Source organism: Haliotis cracherodii, unplaced genomic scaffold (genome assembly GCF_022045235.1).
Source record: "Haliotis cracherodii isolate W230 unplaced genomic scaffold, xgHalCrac1.p SCAF_37, whole genome shotgun sequence".
Taxonomy (NCBI): Eukaryota; Metazoa; Mollusca; class Gastropoda; order Lepetellida; family Haliotidae; genus Haliotis; species Haliotis cracherodii.
The window spans coordinates 599,749-622,157 of NW_027266294.1; the positions used below are offsets into that span (position 1 = coordinate 599,749).

The following is a 22,409-nucleotide window of genomic DNA, read 5'->3' on the forward strand; positions in this document are numbered from 1 at the left end:
TGTGTTAGAGAGAGGCATTGATGATGGCGGCCGTGTGTTAGAGAGAGGCATTGGTGATGGCGGCCGTGTGTTAGAGAGAGGCATTGGTGATGGCGGCCGTGTGTTAGAGAGTGGCATTGATGATGGCGGCCATGTGTTAGAGAGTGGCATTGATGATGGCGGCCATGTGTTAGAGAGAGGCATTGATGATGGCGGCCGTGTGTTAGAGAGAGGCATTGGTGATGGCGGCCATGTGTTAGAGAGTGGCATTGATGATGGCGGCCATGTGTTAGAGAGAGGCATTGGTGATGGCGGCCATGTGTTAGAGAGAGGCATTGATGATGGCGGCCGTGTGTTAGAGAGAGGCATTGGTGATGGCGGCCATGTGTTAGAGAGTGGCATTGATGATGGCGGCCATGTGTTAGAGAGAGGCATTGATGATGGCGGCCATGTGTTAGAGAGAGGCATTGATGATGGCGGCCGTGTGTTAGAGAGAGGCATTGGTGATGGCGGCCGTGTGTTAGAGAGAGGCATTGGTGATGGCGGCCGTGTGTTAGAGAGTGGCATTGATGATGGCGGCCATGTGTTAGAGAGTGGCATTGATGATGGCGGCCATGTGTTAGAGAGAGGCATTGATGATGGCGGCCGTGTGTTAGAGAGAGGCATTGGTGATGGCGGCCATGTGTTAGAGAGTGGCATTGATGATGGCGGCCATGTGTTAGAGAGAGGCATTGGTGATGGCGGCCATGTGTTAGAGAGAGGCATTGATGATGGCGGCCGTGTGTTAGAGAGAGGCATTGGTGATGGCGGCCATGTGTTAGAGAGTGGCATTGATGATGGCGGCCATGTGTTAGAGAGAGGCATTGATGATGGCGGCCATGTGTTAGAGAGAGGCATTGATGATGGCGGCCGTGTGTTAGAGAGAGGCATTGGTGATGGCGGCCATGTGTTAGAGAGAGGCATTGATGATGGCGGCCATGTGTTAGAGAGAGGCATTGGTGATGGCGGCCATGTGTTAGAGAGAGGCATTGGTGATGGCGGCCGTGTGTTAGAGAGAGACATTGGTGATGGCGGCCATGTGTTAGAGAGTGGATCTACTGATGTGTTCCTGCTTCAGTGACAGGTGTGATGCATATCAAGCAATGGAATACAGGCTGTTTTGCTGACAAAGAAACGTTCTTGATTGAGGGAATTGGATATGAATTACAATATGAGGACACAGGAAATCCACAGTTCCTGGCTTGAATATACTACTTTGAGCAGGCCATTCGGACCACTTTGTGACTACAAGTAATGAAGGAAAGACGTCCAACAATAAGAAATGAGTGATGTTGTTTTATTATCAATAGTCTACAGGAAATGGTCAGTTCCTCATTGAAAGTGAATGGGTTTGGAGAATACGCTTCCCTTAAAAAGAACTACTATTGCATACATATCAATAAAACTAAAATCTCTATGGTATCAGTATGAATTATAACAACTGTAATATGATACATTTTTTATTTTTCATATACAATTTAATATAACGTGTAGGGATATGGGGTATTATCATGTGGGGTATTGTCTGTGTTGGGTATTGTCTGTGTGGGGTATTGTCTGTGTGGGGTATTGTCTTGTGGGGTATTGTCATGGTGTGGGGTATTGTCCGTGTGGGGTATTGTCCGTGTGGGGTATTGTCCGTGTGGGGTATTATCATGTGGGGTATTGTCCGTGTGGGGTATTGTCCGTGTGGGGTATTGTCTGTATGGGGTATTGTCCGTGTGGGGTATTGTCTGTATGGGGTATTGTCTGTATGGGGTATTGTCTGTATGGGGTATTGTCTGTATGGGGTATTGTCTGTATGGGGTATTGTCCGTGTGGGGTATTGTCCGTGTGGGGTATTGTCTTGTGGGGTATTGTCTTGTGGGGTATTGTTTGTATGGGGTATTGTCTGTGTGGGGTATTGTCCGTGTGGGGTATTGTCTGTATGGGGTATTGTCTGTATGGGGTATTGTCTGTATGGGGTATTGTCTGTATGGGGTATTGTCTGTATGGGGTATTGTCTGTATGGGGTATTGTCCGTGTGGGGTATTGTCTTGTGGGGTATTGTCTGTATGGGGTATTGTCTGTATGGGGTATTGTCTGTGTGGGGTATTGTCTTGTGGGGTATTGTCATGTGGGGTATTGTCCGTGTGGGGTATTGTCTGTATGGGGTATTGTCCGTGTGGGGTATTGTCTGTATGGGGTATTGTCTGTATGGGGTATTGTCTGTGTGGGGTATTGTCTTGTGGGGTATTGTCATGTGGGGTATTGTCTGTGTGGGGTATTGTCCTTGTGGGGTATTGTCCGTGTGGGGTATTGTCCGTGTGGGGTATTATCATGTGGGGTATTGTCTTGTGGGGTATTGTCCGTGTGGGGTATTGTCATGTGGGGTATTGTCTGTGTGGGGTATTGTCATGTGGGGTATTGTCTTGTGGGGTATTGTCCGTGTGGGGTATTGTCCGTGTGGGGTATTGTCATGTGGGGTATTGTCTTGTGGGGTATTGTCTGTATGGGGTATTGTCTGTGTGGGGTATTGTCCGTGTGGGGTATTGTCTGTATGGGGTATTGTCTGTATGGGGTATTGTCTGTATGGGGTATTGTCTGTATGGGGTATTGTCCGTGTGGGGTATTGTCTGTATGGGGTATTGTCTGTATGGGGTATTGTCTGTATGGGGTATTGTCCGTGTGGGGTATTGTCTGTATGGGGTATTGTCTGTATGGGGTATTGTCTGTATGGGGTATTGTCCGTGTGGGGTATTGTCTGTATGGGGTATTGTCCGTGTGGGGTATTGTCCGTGTGGGGTATTGTCCGTGTAGGATTTTGTCCATGTGGCGACTTGTCCATATAGGGTTTTGTCCATGTGGGATTTTGTCCGTGTGGGGTATTGTCCATGTGGGGTATTTCTCGTGTAGGGCATTGTCCGTGTGGGATTTTATCCGTGAGGGGTTTTGTCCATTTGGGGTATTGTCCATGTGGGATTTTGTCCATGTGGCGACTTGTCCATATAGGGTTTTGTCCATGTGGGATTTTGTCCGTGTGGGGTATTGTCCATGTGGGGTATTTCTCGTGTAGGGTATTGTCTGTGTGGGATTTTGTCCATGTGGGGACTTGTCCATATAGGGTTTTGTCCATGTGGGATTTTGTCCGTGTGGGGTATTGTCCATGTGGGGTATTTCTCGTGTAGGGCATTGTCCGTGTGGGATTTTATCCGTGAGGGGTTTTGTCCATTTGGGGTATTGTCCATGTGGGGTATTGTCCATGTGGGGTAATGTCCATGTGTGGTTATGTCCGTGGGTATTTTCCGTGTGGGATTTTGTCTGGATACCACTTTAGTCTGAGAACACCTGACTTGAAGTACATGTACATGGGCAGTGACTAGATACTTCCAGCATACCATACATCTCAGCACTTTTATTCATAACTGATTTGATATGTTTCGGTGTCCAGTCTTCTTGATATATTGGTAATATCCGTTAATGCAGGCACAGTGTTGATTGGTTTTCTTGTATCCATAACGTTGTCTTAATCCTGAGTTATTTTGTGCGAAAATTGGATCTGAGTTGTTAATGAAGCTCTATGGAATGATATATTGTGTAAAATATCCGCCTGCTGTCTGCTGGCTGCTGTGTGGCGCAGCGACGATGGAGAGAGGACGGTAGTTCTAGAGGGAGGCCATTGTTGTCACAGACAGGGTCCCCATCAGAGGGAAATGGAGGGGGACGGCAGTTCTGTACGGAGGCCATTGTTGTCACAGACAGGGGGTACGGCAGTTCTGTGGGGAGGCCATTGTTGTCACAGACAGGGTCTCCAAACATAATTGTCCACCTGTGGGAGACCAACAGGAATAAAAGACATTCATAGGGAAGCATTTCCTGAATACGAAGGCCGTGTGCAGGTTGTGCATGTGATGTCGGAATGACTGGTATCCATGGTGATACAACCGGCACGTGACATCCAGGGGAATGAACGCCATGGTTCGGTAGCAGTGGACAATTTTATTGTTCAAGAGAATATATTCTGATAGATCCTTACTTACACTGTAGACAGGATTCTACTGTTCAAGAGAATGTATTCTGATAGATCCTTACTTACACTGTAGACAGAGTTCTACTGTACAAGAGAGTGTATTCTGATAGATCCTTACTTACACTGTAGACAGAGTTCTACTGTACAGGAGAATGTATTCTCATAGATCCTTACTTACACTGTAGACAGAGTGTTACTGTTCAAGAGAGTGTATTCTGATAGACACTTACACTGTAGACAGAGTTCTACTGTAGAGGAGAATGTATTCTGATGGACACTTACTTACACTGTAGACAGAGTTCTACTGTAGAGGAGAATGTATTCTGATAGACACTTACTTACACTGTAGACAGAGTTCTACTGTACAAGAGAATGTATTCTGATAGACACTTACTTACACTGTAGACAGAGTTCTACTGTACAGGAGAATGTATTCTGATAGACACTTACTTACACTGTAGACAGAGTTCTACTGTACAGGAGAATGTATTCTGATAGACACTGACACTGTAGACAGCGTTCTACTGTACAGGAGAATGTATTCTGATAGACACTTACTGACACTGTAGACAGAGTTCTACTGTACAGGAGAATGTATTCTCATAGATCCTTACTTACACTGTAGACAGAGTTCTACTGTACAGGAGAATGTATTCTGATAGACACTTACTGACACGGTAGACAGAGTTCTACTGTACAAGAGAATGTATTCTGATAGACACTTACTGACACTGTAGACAGAGTTCTACTGTACAGGAGAATGTATTCTGATAGACACTGACACTGTAGACAGAGTTCTACTGTACAAGAGAATGTATTCTGATAGACACTTACTGACACTGTAGACAGAGTTCTACTGTACAGGAGAATGTATTCTGATAGACACTTACTGACACTGTAGACAGAGTTCTACTGTACAGGAGAATGTATTCTGATGGACACTTACTTACACTGTAGACAGAGTTCTACTGTACAGGAGAATGTATTCTGATAGACACTTACTTACACTGTAGACAGAGTTCTACTGTACAAGAGAATGTATTCTGATAGACACTTACTGACACTGTAGACAGAGTTCTACTGTACAGGAGAATGTATTCTGATAGACACTTACTGACACTGTAGACAGAGTTCTACTGTACAGGAGAATGTATTCTGATAGACACGTACCGAGGAGAACATGGTGATGTGACCAGCCTCCAATGATTACTCCTGTTCTGTGCCACATCCAGTGTTGTCAAGTATTAATGTGGAGTGGTTATTGGTTGTGATGTGTGGACTCTGCCAATGCTGCCAGTGTGTTTTGCACTGGTTGGTATGGGCAGCTTTTGGGGTTCTTGTATAGGCGTTTGAATAATGCTTTAAGTTGATCTGTTTTTACATGATTTAGACAGCCATTTGGCTGGTGATACGAGAGGGGTTGTCAGTTTCTACATTCTCTATAGATTTTCTGCAGTCTTGCATGACGCCTGTTATTGACCAATTTTTTAAGTTCATTGATTTTTTTTAATCGGACAATTTTGTGCGATTTACACTGAATGATATTTTCATTTTCAAGTCAGAATGTGAGGTGTCCTACATGTATACTGAATGTTTTAAGTAATTGATTCATTTGTCAGATTTATGCAATAATGTTTTTGAATGTCAGTAACTTTTTAATGGACATTCCTTCACATATGACATCCGAAAGAGCAGAATCTGTCTTCTTGCCTTGTCAATTTATGCTTTATTTTCTGACAGCAGTTTCACATGAAGTCAACTGTGTTACAAGCAGCTGCTCACTTAAGTCTACTAAGTCCGCTGTGGTACCTGCACACTAAGTCCGCCGTGGTACCTGCTCACTTAGTCTGCTGTGGTACCTGCTCACTAAGTCTGCTGTGGTACCTGCTCACTTAGTCTGCTGTGGTACCTGTTCACTTAGTCTGCTGTGGTACCTGCTCACTTAGTCTGCAGTGGTAGCTGCTCTCTTAGTCTGCTGTGGTACCTGCTCACTAAGTCTGCTGTGGTACCTGCTCACTTAGTCTGCTGTGGTACCTGCTCACTTAGTCTGCTGTGGTAGCTGTTCACTTAGTCTGCTTACTTAGTCTGCTGTGGTACCTGCTCACTTAGTCTGCTGTGGTACCTGTTCACTTAGTCTGCTGTGGTACCTGCTCACTTAGTCTGCAGTGGTAGCTGCTCTCTTAGTCTGCTGTGGTACCTGTTCACTTAGTCTGCTGTGGTACCTGCTCACTTAGTCTGCTGTGGTACCTGTTCACTTAGTCTGCTGTGGTACCTGCTCACTTAGTCTGCAGTGGTAGCTGCTCACTTAGTCTGCTAACTTAGTCTTCTGTGGTACCTGCTCACTACATCTGCTGTGGTACCTGCTCACTACGTCTGCTGTGGTACCTGCTCACTAAGTCTGCTTACTTAGTCTGGTGTGGTACCTGCTCACTAAGTCTGCTGTGGTACCTGCTCACTAAGTCTGCTTACTTAGTCTGCTGTGGTACCGGCTCACTTAGTCTGCTGTGGTAGCTGCTCACTAAGTCTGCTTACTTAGTCTGCTCTGGTACCTGCTTACTTAGTCTGCTGTGGTACCGGCTCACTTAGTCTGCTGTGGTACCTGCTCACCAAGTCTGCTGTGGTACCGTCTCACTAAGTCTGCTTACTTAGTCTGCTGTGGTACCGGCTCACTTAGTCTGCTGTGGTAGCTGCTCAGTAAGTCTGCTTACTTAGTCTGCTGTGGTAGCTGCTCACTAAGTCTGCTTACTTAGTCTGCTGTGGTACCGGCTCACTTAGTCTGCTGTGGTAGCTGCTCACTAAGTCTGCTTACTTAGTCTGCTGTGGTACCTGCTCACTTAGTCTGCTGTGGTACCGGCCCACTAAGTCTGCTGTGGTACCTGCTTACTTAGTCTGCTGTGGTACCTGCTCAGTAAGTCTGCTGTGGTACCTGCTTACTTAGTCTGCTGTGGTACCTGCTCCCTTAGTCTGCTGTGGTACCTGCTCACTTAGTCTGCTGTGGTACCTGCTCACTTAGTCTGCTGTGGTACCTGTTCACTTAGTCTGCTGTGGTACCTGCTCACTTAGTCTGCTGTGGTACCGGCTCACTTAGTCTGCTGTGGTAGCTGCTCACTAAGTCTGCTTACTTAGTCTGCTGTGGTACCTGCTCACTTAGTCTGCTGTGGTACCGGCCTACTAAGTCTGCTGTGGTACCTGCTTACTTAGTCTGCTGTGGTACCTGCTCAGTAAGTCTGCTGTGGTACCTGCTTACTTAGTCTGCTGTGGTACCTGCTCACTTAGTCTGCTTACTTAGTCTTCTGTGGTACCTGCTCACTTAGTCTGCTGTGGTACCTGCTCACTAAGTCTGCTTACTTAGTCTGCTGTGGTACCAGCTCACTAAGTCTGCTGTGGTAGCTGCTCACTAAGTCTGCTTACTTAGTCTGCTCTGGTACCTGCTTACTTAGTCTGCTGTGGTACCGGCTCACTTAGTCTGCTGTGGTACCTGCTCACTAAGTCTGCTTACTTAGTCTGCTGTGGTACCGGCTCACTTAGTCTGCTGTGGTAGCTGCTCACTAAGTCTGCTTACTTAGTCTGCTGTGGTACCTGCTCACTTAGTCTGCTGTGGTAGCTGCTCACTAAGTCTGCTTACTTAGTCTGCTGTGGTACCTGCTCACTTAGTCTGCTGTGGTACCGGCCCACTAAGTCTGCTGTGGTACCTGCTTACTTAGTCTGCTGTGGTACCTGCTCAGTAAGTCTGCTGTGGTACCTGCTTACTTAGTCTGCTGGGGTACCTGCTCAGTAAGTCTGCTGTGGTACCTGCTTACTTAGTCTGCTGTGGTACCTGCTCACTTAGTCTGCTGTGGTACCTGCTCAGTAAGTCTGCTGTGGTACCAGCTTACTTAGTCTGCTGTGGTACCTGCTCACTTAGTTTGCTGTGGTACCTGCTCACTTAGTCTGCTGTGGTACCTGCTCACTTAGTCTGCTGTGGTACCTGCTCACTTAGTCTGCTGTGGAACCTGCTCACTTAGTCTCCTGTGGAACCTGCTCACTTAGTCTGCTGTGGTACCTGCTCACTTAGTCTGCTGTGGAACCTGCTCACTTAGTCTCCTGTGGAACCTGCTCACTTAGTCTGCTGTGGTACCTGCTTACTTAGTCTGCTGTGGTACCTGCTCACTTAGTCTGCTGTGGTACCTGTTCACTTAGTCTGCTGTGGTACCTGTTCATTTAGTCTGCTGTGGTACCTGCTCACTTAGTCTGCTGTGGTACCTGCTCATTTAGTCTGCTGTGGTACCTGCTCACTTAGTCTGCTGTGGTACCTGCTCACTTAGTCTGCTGTGGTACCTGCCCACTAAGTCTACCACTTCCCTGCATCCTGAGGTTGGATCAGCACCTGGTTGTTGGTGAGTTTTATCACAAAGAGGAGCTTATCACACAAGAGGTGTATTTACAGGAGAAATTTGTTCTCCGTATGTGGTAATTCAAGCCGGGTTTTATCAGCAGTGTTGCCTTTGATTGTGGATGAGGGCAATTCCACCGCAGCTATTTATCTATCTTATCTTCCCCCTGCACAGACTTCCCGCCACCCTCCCTGAGCGGCAGAAATCACATCACTGTTCCCTCATAAATTGCAACAGTTGATGGGCACAAGCGTTTTGAACTTGAGAACCACATCGGTGAATAACGATGACATATGGGCAACAAATATGCTGTTCACTGTATAAAGGACGCTTGGAGGAAATAGTGTTCTGATTGAATTCTGCTTGTGTAGATCCATTTTATAGAAGTCTGTTCTTTATGAAATTAAATCACTGTATGTGTCAATAAGTCAAATATATTGAACATGTATGTTTATGATGAGGGTATTGTACATGTATGTTTATGATGAGGGTATTGTACATGTCTGTTTATGATGAGGGTATTGTACCTGTATGTTTATGATGAGGGTATTGTACATGTATGTTTATGATGAGGGTATTGTACCTGTATGTTTATGATGAGGGTATTGTACATGTATGTTTATGATGAGGGTATTGTACATGTATGTTTATGATGAGGGTATTGTACCTGTATGTTTATGATGAGGGTATTGTACCTGTATGTTTATGATGAGGGTATTGTACCTGTATGTTTATGATGAGGGTATTGTACCTGTCTGTTTATGATGAGGGTATTGTACATGTCTGTTTATGATGAGGGTATTGTACCTGTATGTTTATGATGAGGGTATTGTACATGTATGTTTATGATGAGGGTATTGTACCTGTATGTTTATGATGAGGGTATTGTACCTGTCTGTTTATGATGAGGGTATTGTACATGTATGTTTATGATGAGGGTATTGTACCTGTATGTTTATGATGAGGGTATTGTACCTGTATGTTTATGATGAGGGTATTGTACCTGTATGTTTATGATGAGGGTATTGTACCTGTATGTTTATGATGAGGGTATTGTACATGTATGTTTATGATGAGGGTATTGTACATGTATGTTTATGAGGGTATTGTACCTGTCTGTTTATGATGAGGGTATTGTACCTGTCTGTTTATGATGAGGGTATTGTACATGTATGTTTATGATGAGGGTATTGTACCTGTATGTTTATGATGAGGGTATTGTACCTGTATGTTTATGATGAGGGTATTGTACATGTATGTTTATGATGAGGGTATTGTACCTGTCTGTTTATGATGAGGGTATTGTACATGTATGTTTATGATGAGGGTATTGTACCTGTATGTTTATGATGAGGGTATTGTACATGTATGTTTATGATGAGGGTATTGTACCTGTATGTTTATGATGAGGGTATTGTACCTGTATGTTTATGATGAGGGTATTGTACATGTATGTTTATGATGAGGGTATTGTACATGTATGTTTATGAGGGTATTGTACCTGTATGTTTATGATGAGGGTATTGTACCTGTCTGTTTATGATGAGGGTATTGTACATGTATGTTTATGATGAGGGTATTGTACCTGTATGTTTATGATGAGGGTATTGTACCTGTATGTTTATGATGAGGGTATTGTACCTGTATGTTTATGATGAGGGTATTGTACATGTATGTTTATGATGAGGGTATTGTACCTGTCTGTTTATGATGAGGGTATTGTACATGTATGTTTATGATGAGGGTATTGTACATACCCTTCATGTCACAGCGTCATTTTAAATATTTTATAACAGGTTCATCCGTGTATATCAGGTATATTAGGTATATCAGGTATAGTAGGTATATCAGGTATAGTAGGTATATCAGGTATAGTAGGTATATCAGAATATATCAGTTATATGAGAGTATATCAGGTATATCAGGTATAGTAGGTATATCAGAATATATCAGTTATATGAGGTATATCAGAGTATATCAGGTATATTAGGTTTATCAAAACATATCAGTTATATCAGAGTATACATGGTATATAAGAGTATATACGGTATATCAGAGTATATCAGGTTTATCAGTATATCAGAATAAATCAGGTATATCAGGTATATCAGAGTGCATGTGGTAGAGGATATACACTGTCACTAGTCAGTACATCATAACATCAATACACTGTCACTAGTCAGTACATCATAACATCAATACACCATCACTAGTCAGTACATCATAACATCAATACACTGTCACTAGTCAGTACATCATAACATCAATACACTGTCACTAGTCAGTACATCATAACATCAATACAATACAATACTTACTTCTGTATCTAGCTGAATGGTTCAAGTGAGGCTATATTACTGACAACACAGCTGTCAGACAACATGGACTTACTTCTGTATCTAGCTGAATGGTTCAAGTGAGGCTATATTACTGACAACACAGCTGTCAGACAACATGGACTTACTTCTGTATCTAGCTGAATGGTTCAAGTGAGGCTATATTACTGACAACACAGCTGTCAGACAACATGGACTTACTTCTGTATCTAGCTGAATGGTTCAAGTGAGGCTATATTACTGACAACACAGCTGTCAGACAACATGGACTTACTTCTGTATCTAGCTGAATGGTTCAAGTGAGGCTATATTACTGACAACACAGCTGTCAGACAACATGGACTTACTTCTGTATCTAGCTGAATGGTTCAAGTGAGGCTATATTACTGACAACACAGCTGTCAGACAACATGGACTTACTTCTGTATCTAGCTGAATGGTTCAAGTGAGGCTATATTACTGACAACACAGCTGTCAGACAACATGGACTTACTTCTGTATCTAGCTGAATGGTTCAAGTGAGGCTATATTACTGACAACACAGCTGTCAGACAACATGGACTTACTTCTGTATCTAGCTGAATGGTTCAAGTGAGGCTATATTACTGACAACACAGCTGTCAGACAACATGGACTTACTTCTGTATCTAGCTGAATGGTTCAAGTAAGGCTATATTACTGACAACACAGCTGTCAGACAACATGGACTTACTTCTGTATCTAGCTGAATGGTTCAAGTGAGGCTATATTACTGACAACACAGCTGTCAGACAACATGGACTTACTTCTGTATCTATCTCAATGGTTCAAGTGAGGCTATATTACTGACAACACAGCTGTCAGACAACATGGACTTACTTCTGTATCTATCTGAATGGTTCAAGTCAGGTAATATTCCAGACAGCACCACAACTATTTTGTTTTTCTGTCTATGAGAAGTACGGTGGGGCCTTGGGATGATTTTGATTTATTAGTGTTTTAAACTTTTGTGTTGAATTACTGATTCTTACATTCAACAGTTAATCCTTCCACATGGTAGTGTGTGCTGGGGTAGCCTTGTGGTTAAAGCGGTCGCTTGTCACGCTGAAGACCCAGGTTCGATTCCCGACGTGTATAATGTGTTAAGCCCATTTCTAGTGTCCCTTTGTCATAATATTGCTGGAATATTGCTACAAGCACCGTAAAACCACAATCACTCACTCACTTCACATGATAGGAGATTGGAAAAAAGAAACATGTAAAGGTTTTAGTCTTGTGCAGGGAATTGTGATGTTTTCAGTTTATGTCTGGTGATCACAGTGTCAAGTTTGTTCTGTTAGCTAACTCCGGACTTAATCCTAATTCTGTGCAAGGTTAGCTAACAGGTCATGTTTGGCACTTGGATCCTGCCCTGTGCAAGGTAAGCTAAGTGTTCAAACTGGACACAGTGTCACTTGGATCTTGTCCTGTGCAAGGTTAGCTAACTGGTCAAAGATGTGTCAACGTGATCATTTCACTGGAGTGATTCACTTATGTTCTGTTATCAGTGCCATTAGTGGCAGAATTTCTGTTGAGTTGTGCATTGCAATTGTCAACAGATGGATGAAGGTTGGCTGCAGGATTCTATCCATCACTGATCTCCCATTGGTTCGTATCTCACGTTATCATAAGTTATCGAGATTCATTCATCTTTGCTCCACAAGATGTGATGGCAGCTGTAACAGGGGAGTCCGTCTTCCCCGTCATCCTGCCACTCTTGTACTTCCTTCTCCAGGGGGAGGCACGGTCGTCTTACTCATTCTCTCCTTCTCCGGGAGGAGGCACGGTCGTCTTACTCATTCTCTCCTTCTCCGGGGGGAGGCACGGTCGTCTTACTCACTCTCTCCTTCTCCAGGAGGAGGCACGGGGCATCTTACTCACTCTCTCCTTCTCCAGGGGGAGGCACGGTTGTCTTACTCACTCTCTCCTTCTCCAGGGGGAGGCACGGGGCATCTTACTCACTCTCTCCTTCTCCAGGGGGAGGCACGGTTGTCTTACTCATTCTCTCCTTCTCCAGGGGGAGGCACGGGGCATCTTACTCACTCTCTCCTTCTCCAGGAGGAGGCACGGGGCATCTTACTCACTCTCTCCTTCTCCAGGAGGAAGCACGGGTCATCTTACTCATTCTCTCCTTCTCCAGGGGGAGGCACGGTCGTCTTACTCACTCTCTCCTTCTCCAGGAGGAGGCACGGGGCATCTTACTCACTCTCTCCTTCTCCAGGGGGAGGCACGGTTGTCTTACTCATTCTCTCCTTCTCCAGGGGGAGGCACGGGGCATCTTACTCACTCTCTCCTTCTCCAGGAGGAGGCACGGGGCATCTTACTCACTCTCTCCTTCTCCAGGAGGAAGCACGGGTCATCTTACTCATTCTCTCCTTCTCCAGGGGGAGGCACGGTCGTCTTACTCACTCTCTCCTTCTCTGGGAGGAGGCACGGTCGTCTTACTCACTCTCTCCTTCTCCAGGAGGAGGCACGGGGCATCTTACTCACTCTCTCCTTCTCCAGGAGGAGGCACGGGGCATCTTACTCACTCTCTCCTTCTCTGGGGGGAGGCACGGTCGTCTTACTCACTCTCTCCTTCTCCGGGAGGAGGCACGGTCGTCTTACTCACTCTCTCCTTCTCCAGGAGGAGGCACGGTCGTCTTACTCACTCTCTCCTTCTCCAGGAGGAGGCACGGTCGTCTTACTCATTCTCTCCTTCTCCGGGAGGAGGCACGGTCATCTTACTCACTCTCTCCTTCTCTGGGGGGAGGCACGGTCGTCTTACTCACTCTCTCCTTCTCCGGGAGGAGGCACGGTCGTCTTACTCACTCTCTCCTTCTCCAGGAGGAGGCACGGGGCATCTTACTCACTCTCTCCTTCTCTGGGGGGAGGCACGGTCGTCTTACTCACTCTCTCCTTCTCCGGGAGGAGGCACGGTCGTCTTACTCACTCTCTCCTTCTCCAGGAGGAGGCACGGTCGTCTTACTCACTCTCTCCTTCTCCAGGAGGAGGCACGGTCGTCTTACTCACTCTCTCCTTCTCAGGGAGGAGGCACGGTCATCTTACTCACTCTCTCCTTCTCTGGGGGGAGGCACGGTCGTCTTACTCACTCTCTCCTTCTCCGGGAGGAGGCACGGTCGTCTTACTCACTCTCTCCTTCTCCGGGGGGAGGCACAGTCGTCTTACTCATTCTCTCCTTCTCCGGGAGGAGGCACAGTCGTCTTACTCATTCTCTCCTTCTCCGGGGGGAGGCACAGTCGTCTTACTCATTCTCTCCTTCTCCGGGGGGAGGCACAGTCGTCTTACTCATTCTCTCCTTCTCCGGGAGGAGGCACGGTCGTCTTACTCACTCTCTCCTTCTCCGGGGGGAGGCACGGTCGTCTTACTCACTCTCTCCTTCTCCGGGAGGAGGCACGGTCGTCTTACTCACTCTCTCCTTCTCCGGGGGGAGGCACGGTCGTCTTACTCACTCTCTCCTTCTCCGGGAGGAGGCACGGTCGTCTTACTCATTCTCTCCTTCTCCGGGAGGAGGCACGGTCGTCTTACTCACTCTCTCCTTCTCCGGGAGGAGGCACGGGGCATCTTACTCACTCTCTCCTTCTCCGGGGGGAGGCACGGTCGTCTTACTCACTCTCTCCTTCTCCAGGGGGAGGCACGGTCGTCTTACTCACTCTCTCCTTCTCCGGGAGGAGGCACGGTCGTCTTACTCATTCTCTCCTTCTCCGGGAGGAGGCACGGTCGTCTTACTCATTCTCTCCTTCTCCAGGAGGAGGCACGGTCGTCTTACTCATTCTCTCCTTCTCCGGGAGGAGGCACGGTCGTCTTACTCATTCTCTCCTTCTCCAGGAGGAGGCACGGTCGTCTTACTCACTCTCTCTTTCTCCGGGAGGAGGCACGGTCGTCTTACTCACTCTCTCCTTCTCCAGGAGGAGGCACGGTCGTCTTACTCACTCTCTCCTTCTCCGGGAGGAGGCACGGTCGTCTTACTCACTCTCTCCTTCTCTGAGGGGAGGCACGGTCGTCTTACTCACTCTCTCCTTCTCCGGGAGGAGGCACGGTCGTCTTACTCACTCTCTCTTTCTCCAGGGGGAGGCACGGTCATCTTACTCACTCTCTCCTTCTCCGGGAGGAGACACGGTCGTCTTACTCATTCTCTCCTTCTCCGGGAGGAGGCACGGTCGTCTTACTCACTCTCTCTTTCTCCAGGGGGAGGCACGGTCGTCTTACTCACTCTCTCCTTCTCTGGGGGGAGGCACGGTCGTCTTACTCACTCTCTCCTTCTCCAGGAGGAGGCACGGTCGTCTTACTCATTCTCTCCTTCTCCGGGAGGAGGCACGGTCGTCTTACTCACTCTCTCCTTCTCCAGGAGGAGGCACGGTCGTCTTACTCATTCTCTCCTTCTCCAGGGGGAGGCACGGTCGTCTTACTCACTCTCTCCTTCTCCGGGAGGAGGCACGGTCGTCTTACTCATTCTCTCCTTCTCCGGGAGGAGGCACGGTCGTCTTACTCACTCTCTCCTTCTCCGGGAGGAGGCACGGTCGTCTTACTCATTCTCTCCTTCTCCGGGGGGAGGCACGGTCGTCTTACTCACTCTCTCCTTCTCCGGGAGGAGGCACGGTCGTCTTACTCACTCTCTCCTTCTCCGGGGGGAGGCACGGTCGTCTTACTCACTCTCTCCTTCTCCGGGAGGAGGCACGGTCGTCTTACTCACTCTCTCCTTCTCCGGGGGGAGGCACGGTCGTCTTACTCACTCTCTCCTTCTCCGGGGGGAGGCACGGTCGTCTTACTCACTCTCTCCTTCTCCGGGAGGAGGCACGGTCGTCTTACTCATTCTCTCCTTCTCCAGGGGGAGGCACGGTCGTCTTACTCACTCTCTCTTTCTCCAGGAGGAGGCACAGTCGTCTTACTCACTCTCTCCTTCTCCGGGAGGAGGCACGGTCATCTTACTCACTCTCTCCTTCTCCGGGAGGAGGCACGGTCGTCTTACTCATTCTCTCCTTCTCCGGGAGGAGGCACGGTCATCTTACTCACTCTCTCCTTCTCCGGGAGGAGGCACGGTCGTCTTACTCACTCTCTCCTTCTCCAGGAGGAGGCACGGTCGTCTTACTCATTCTCTCCTTCTCCAGGAGGAGGCACGGGGCATCTTACTCACTCTCTCCTTCTCCAGGGGGAGGCACGGTCGTCTTACTCACTCTCTCCTTCTCCAGGAGGAGGCACGGTCGTCTTACTCACTCTCTCCTTCTCGGGGGGGAGGCACGGGGCATCTTACTCACTCTCTCCTTCTCGGGGGGGAGGCACGGGGCATCTTACTCACTCTCTCCTTCTCGGGGGGGAGGCACGGGGCATCTTACTCACTCTCTCCTTCTCGGGGGGGAGGCACGGGGCATCTTACTCACTCTCTCCTTCTCCGGGATATGGCAAGGACTAGAATCTGATCCTTCATAATATGTAAACAAGCGTGACACATGGTCAGGTCCCTCGTAATATGTAAACAAGCATGACACATGGTCAGGTGCTTCGTAATATGTAAACAAGCGTGACACTTGCTCAGGTGCTTCGTAATGTGTAAACAAGCGTGACACATGGTCAGGTGCTTCGTAATATGTAAACAAGCGTGACACATGGTCAGGTGCTTAGTAATATGTAAACAAGCGTGACACATGGTCAGGTGCTTAGTAATATGTAAACAAGCATGACACATGGTCAGGTGCTTCGTAATATGTAAACAAGCATGACATGTGGTCAGGTGCTTCGTAATATGTAAACAAGCATGGCACAAGGTCAGGTGCTTCGTAATATGTAAACAAGCATGGCACAAGGTCATGTGCTTCGTAATATGTAAACAACATAAACAAGTGTGACAACCATGTGAAAACATGACAGCAAGCCTCTCTCCTGGACTGGATGTTATCTGGTATATCAACAAGTTTCTCAAGCAATAAAGAACTGGATGTTATGTGGTATATCAACAAGTTTCTCAAACAATAAAGAACTGGATGTTATGTTGTATATCAACAAGTTTCTCAAACAATAAAGAACTGGATGTTATGTGGTATATCAACAAGTTTCTCAAGCAATAAAGAACTGGATGTTATGTGGTATATCAACAAGTTTCTCAAACAATAAAGGACTGGATGTTATGTGGTATATCAACAAGTTTCTCAAACAATAAAGAACTGGATGTTATGTGGTATATCAACAAGCATCTCAACTGGACTGGATGTTATGTGGTATGTCAACAAGATTCTCTTCTGGACTGAATATTATGTGGTATATCAACAAGTTTCTCTAACAATAAAGGACTGGATGTTATGTGGTATATCAACCAGCGTCTCTAACAATAAAGGACTGGATGTTATGTGGTATATTAACAAGCTTCTGTAACCATATTTCTCCTACAATAAAGGACTGGATGTTATGTTGTATATCAACAAGTTTCTCAAACAATAAAGGACTGGATGTTATGTGGTATATCAACAAGTTTCTCAAACAATAAAGGACTTGATGTTATGTGGTATATCAACAAGTTTCTCAAACAATAAAGAACTGGATGTTATGTGGTATATCAACAAGTTTCTCAAGCAATAAAGAACTGGATGTTATGTGGTATATCAACAAGCATCTCAACTGGACTTGATGTTATGTGGTATATCAACAAGTTTCTCAAACAATAAAGAACTGGATGTTATGTGGTATATCAACAAGTTTCTCAAACAATAAAGGACTGGATGTTATGTGGTATATCAACAAGTTTCTCAAACAATAAAGGACTGGATGTTATGTGGTATGTCAACAAGTTTCTCAAACAGTAAAGGACTGGATGTTATGTGGTATATCAACAAGCATCTCAACTGGACTTGATGTTATGTGGTATATCAACAAGTTTCTCAAGCAATAAAAGACTGAAGGTTATGTGGTATATCAACAAGTTTCTCAAACAGTGAAGGACTGGATGTTGTGTGGTATATCAACACGCATCTCAACTGGACTGGATGTTATGTGGTATGTCAAAAAGATTCTCTTCTGGACTGGATGTTATGTGGTATATCAACAAGCATCTCAACTGGACTGGATGTTATGTGGTATATCAACAAGTTTCTCAAACAATAAAGGACTGGATGTTATGTGGTGTATCAACAAGCTTCTCTAGCAGTGGAGAACTGGATGTTACGTGGTGTATCAACATGCTTCTCTAGCAGTGGAGAACTGGGTGTTACGTTGTGTATCAACAAGCTTCTCTAGCAGTGGAGAACTGGGTGTTATGTGGTGTATCAACAAGCTTCTCTAGCAGTGGAGAACTGGGTGTTATGTGGTAGAAGCTGATTTGTCAGTGAAGGATGTCATCAATTCTCTCCTGAGTTCGGCTGCGTGATGAGTGAAGTTGTCTAATGAATGGTGTGACAGGCAGAAGCACAGGAAACTCACAGTTGTACAACTTGTCCTGGGAAGGAGGGAGAAATAACATGTAGAAGGGATTTCGAGGGTTTGGAAAATATTGAGAATGGTGCAATATTGATCGACGATGGCACTTGTGAAGTGAGTGAGTGGGTAGCTGAATATTAGTAGCACACAGAGTGGACTAGAGGCTAACAACAGCAAAGTGGAGGCAACGTAAAAACTGCCAATTCTTGCAAGAGACTTTTCTTAGACATAATGATTTTAGAACTAGAAATTGTAACATCAAGTTAAGCATCAGCCACATTGTTGGAGAGGAAGACCTGTTCTCTCACTGATCTCAGGTCATGTAGGTTTGTCTCAGTCAGTGTTCTCGCACTGATCTCAGGTCATGTAGGTTTGTCTCAGTCAGTGTTCTCGCACTGATCTCAGGTCATGTAGGTTTGTCTCAGTAAGCCAGTGGTACATACGGACAGTATGACGACGCATCTGACAGTGAAGACAGTGTCACATGACCTGGCTGTGAGGCGACGCATCTGACAGTGAAGACAGTGTCACATGACCTGGCTGTGAGGCGACGCATCTGACAGTGAAGACAGTGTCACATGACCTGGCTGTGACAGGCTATACATCTGACAGTGAAGACAGTGTCACATGACCTGGCTGTGACAGGCTATACATCTGACAGTGAAGACAGTGTCACATGACCTGGCTGTGACAGGCTATACATCTGACAGTGAAGACAGTGTCACATGACCTGGCTGTGACAGGCTATACATCTGACAGTGAAGACAGTGTCACATGACCTGGCTGTGACAGGCTATACATCTGACAGTGAAGACAGTGTCACATGACCTGGTTGTGACAGACGGTGATCACCATGTCATGTGGCTATAAATAGCTGGAGAATGTGTTGTTCCACTCTGCCTGATGGGTCTCTCAGAAATCAGGGGCTGAGGGGGATTTTGTCTGGCACCGGCAACACCCGCCTGGGAACACAAGCATCGCCCCCAGTTGGGAGCTACCAGTCTCATGAACTTTCATCAATATTGGATGATGCAGCCTCTAGGCATGGCAAACAAGCCAGCGCTTTTATGTAGATGACATTGTTCATTAGATACTTGTAACACCGAGGTAATTGGGGCCAGAGTATGGGACCAGGCCAATACTTGTCATATTTATTTTCCACGACTGATTGTTGTGTGCTGAGCCCTTGGGGACGTGGAGATGAGAGAAGAGTTCTTGTAAACAGATTCCCTGAGGAATGCTTAACTCTTTGGGAAATACAACTATCTTTTTGTAAACAGCTCCCCAGTTCAGTATTAACTGTGTTGGGGAATACTGAACTGTGTTGGGGAATACTGAACTGTGTTGGGGAATACTGAACAGTGTCGGGGAATACTGAACTGTGTTGGGGAATACTGAACCGTGTCAGGGATTACTGAACTGTGTAGGGCAATACTGTGCCACCTCCCTAGACCACTGTGCCACCATCCTAGACCACTGTGCCACCACCGTAGACGACTGTGCCACCACCCTAGACCAGTGTGCCACCATCCTAGACCACTGTGCCACCATTGTAGACCACTGTGCCACCACCCTAGACCACTGTGCCACCATTGTAGACGACTGTGCCACCACCCTAGACCAGTGTGCCACCATCCTAGACCACTGTGCCACCACCCTAGACCAGTGTGCCACCATCCTAGACCACTGTGACACCATCCTAGACCACTGTGACACCATCCTAGATCACTGTGCCACCATCCTAGACCACTGTGACACCATCCTAGACCACTGTGACACCATCCTAGATCACTGTGCCACCATCCTAGACCACTGTGACACCATCCTAGACCACTGTGCCACCATCCTCGACCACTGTGCCACCACCCTAGACCAGTGTGCCACCATCCTAGATCACTGTGCCACAATCCTAGACCACTGTGACACCATCCTAGATCACTGTGCCACCATCCTAGACCACCATGCCACCATCCTAGACCACTGTGCCACCATCCTAGACCACTGTGCCACCACCGTAGACCACTGTGCCGCCATCCTAGACCACTGTGCCACCACCCTAGGCCACTGTGCAACCATCCTAGACCACTGTGCCACCATCCTAGACCACTGTGCCACCACCCTAGACCACTGTGCCACCATCCTTGATCACTGTGCCACCATCCTAGACCACTGTGCCACCATCCTAGATCACTGTGCCACCATCCTAGACCACTGTGCCACCCTTGTAGACCACTGTGCCACTGCCTAGATCACTGTGCCACCATCCTAGACCACTGTGCCACCATCCTAGACCACTGTGCCACCACCCTAGGCCACTGTGCAACCATCCTAGACCACTGTGTCACCATCCTAGACCACTGTGCCACCACCGTAGACCACTGCCACCATCCTAGATCACTGTGCCACCATCCTAGACCACTGTTCCACCATCCTAGATCACTGTGCCACCATCCTAGACCACTGTGCCACCGTTGTAGACCACTGTGCCACTGCCTAGATCACTGTGGCACCATCATAGACCACTGTGCCACCATCCTAGACCACTGTGCCACCACCGTAGACCACTGTGCCACCATCCTAGACCACTGTGCCACCATTGTAGACTACTGTGCCACTGCCTAGATCACTGTGCCACCACCCAAGACCACTGTGCCACCATTGTAGACTACTGTGCCACTGCCTAGACCACTGTGTCACCACCCTAGACCACTGTGCCACCACCCTAGACCACTGTGCCACCACCCTAGACCAGTGTGCCACCATCCTAGACCACTGTGCCACCATCCTAGACCACTGTGCCACCACCCTAGACCAGTGTGCCACCATCCTAGACCACTGTGCCACCATCCTAGACCACTGTGCCACCACCGTAGACCACTGTGCCACCACCGTAGACCACTATGCGACCATCCTAGACCACTATGCGACCATCCTAGACCACTGTGCCACCATCCTAGACCACTGTGCCACCTCCGTAGACCACTGTGCCACCCCTTTGATCATTCTGCCACCACCCTAGACCACTGTGCCACCACCCTAGACCACTGTGCCACCTGGTATAACTTTATGTTACCTAGTTCCTGTCAAACACTCTCTTCTGTTTCCAGCAATTTGACATACAGACACAGCATAACCTAAAAATAATGTATTGGTAAAACACATAAGTGCAGCAGGCTCCTGCTTGTGAAAGTGGTCCCCCAGATCCGACTATCGACTGTCATCAGTTCAGGCTGGCTAAGAAATAAGCAGCAGAAAGTTATTTTCCTTTTTTCGAAGGTGAAAAAAAAATATTTTAAGGTAAATGGATAATTTGTCTGTTAAGATTGAAATGCACTGGTTAAGGTCTACTTTCCATACGATTCTCCACAATACAGACGCATGTCTGAGGACAGTTGGAGGATTGCCCCACAGTGGAGGACGCATGTCTGAGGACAGTTGGAGGATTGCCCCACAGTGGAGGACGCATGTCTGAGGACAGTTGGAGGATTGCCCCACAGTGGAGGAGTGTCAGATGCTAATTGAAATTTGTGGTCACACACGCCATATCAAGCATAGGTGATACTATTGGGGGAAGGCTTGATGGGAGTTTAAATTACTTCTTTGCCTTCCCTGGTGACATACCGGACACAAGCACGGAGAGGACTGACGCAGTCCGTGGCACCGGCACGATGGTATTGATCCTGGGGTATTGTTACATTGGTCATTGTGCCCGCTGGTTGGACATAATACCACTACCAAATTTATTGGTCCAGAATTAGGAATAGCAGACATAGACTTGTCAAAAACATAACTCCAGACTAAATTATTGAGCAGTGTGCCATTTCTGGAGGAGAAGGGTTTATTTGGAAATCCTATCAGCTTCAACATGGATTTGTTTGTGGAATTAGGGGCAATTCCTTCTTGCGCTGTTTGACCAGTGGCAGACAATCAGTGCTTATTTGAATCTTAAACAGCGATTTGTTTACCTGGTGAATACGCACAACTTACAATGCACTAAAGTATCCCAGATGAAGGGGTTGCCTTACAGTATCAATCAACACACCAATATTCACATCACACAAGCTGAGGGTGTCAGAGGTTGACCATGGTGTGGGATGCTACAGGTATTATCAACTCGATCAAGAGTACACATGTGTTCCACTGGTCAGAAAGGCATTATTTATATACATCAGGGCTCAATGAAATGCCCAAGATATCTAATAGGGTCTTTTTTTGGATTTTCGCAATGATTAATGTGTGAAGGATTGTTCT

The 22,409-nt window shown here is 46.7% G+C and overlaps 1 protein-coding gene across 2 annotated transcripts in view; it reads left to right on the plus strand.

Annotated features, from left to right (window-relative positions):
- LOC139477913 (uncharacterized) overlaps positions 1-22,409 on the plus strand; it is a 263,405-nt gene that overhangs the window by 214,060 nt on the left and 26,936 nt on the right. The gene's annotated exons all lie outside the window — the stretch shown is intronic.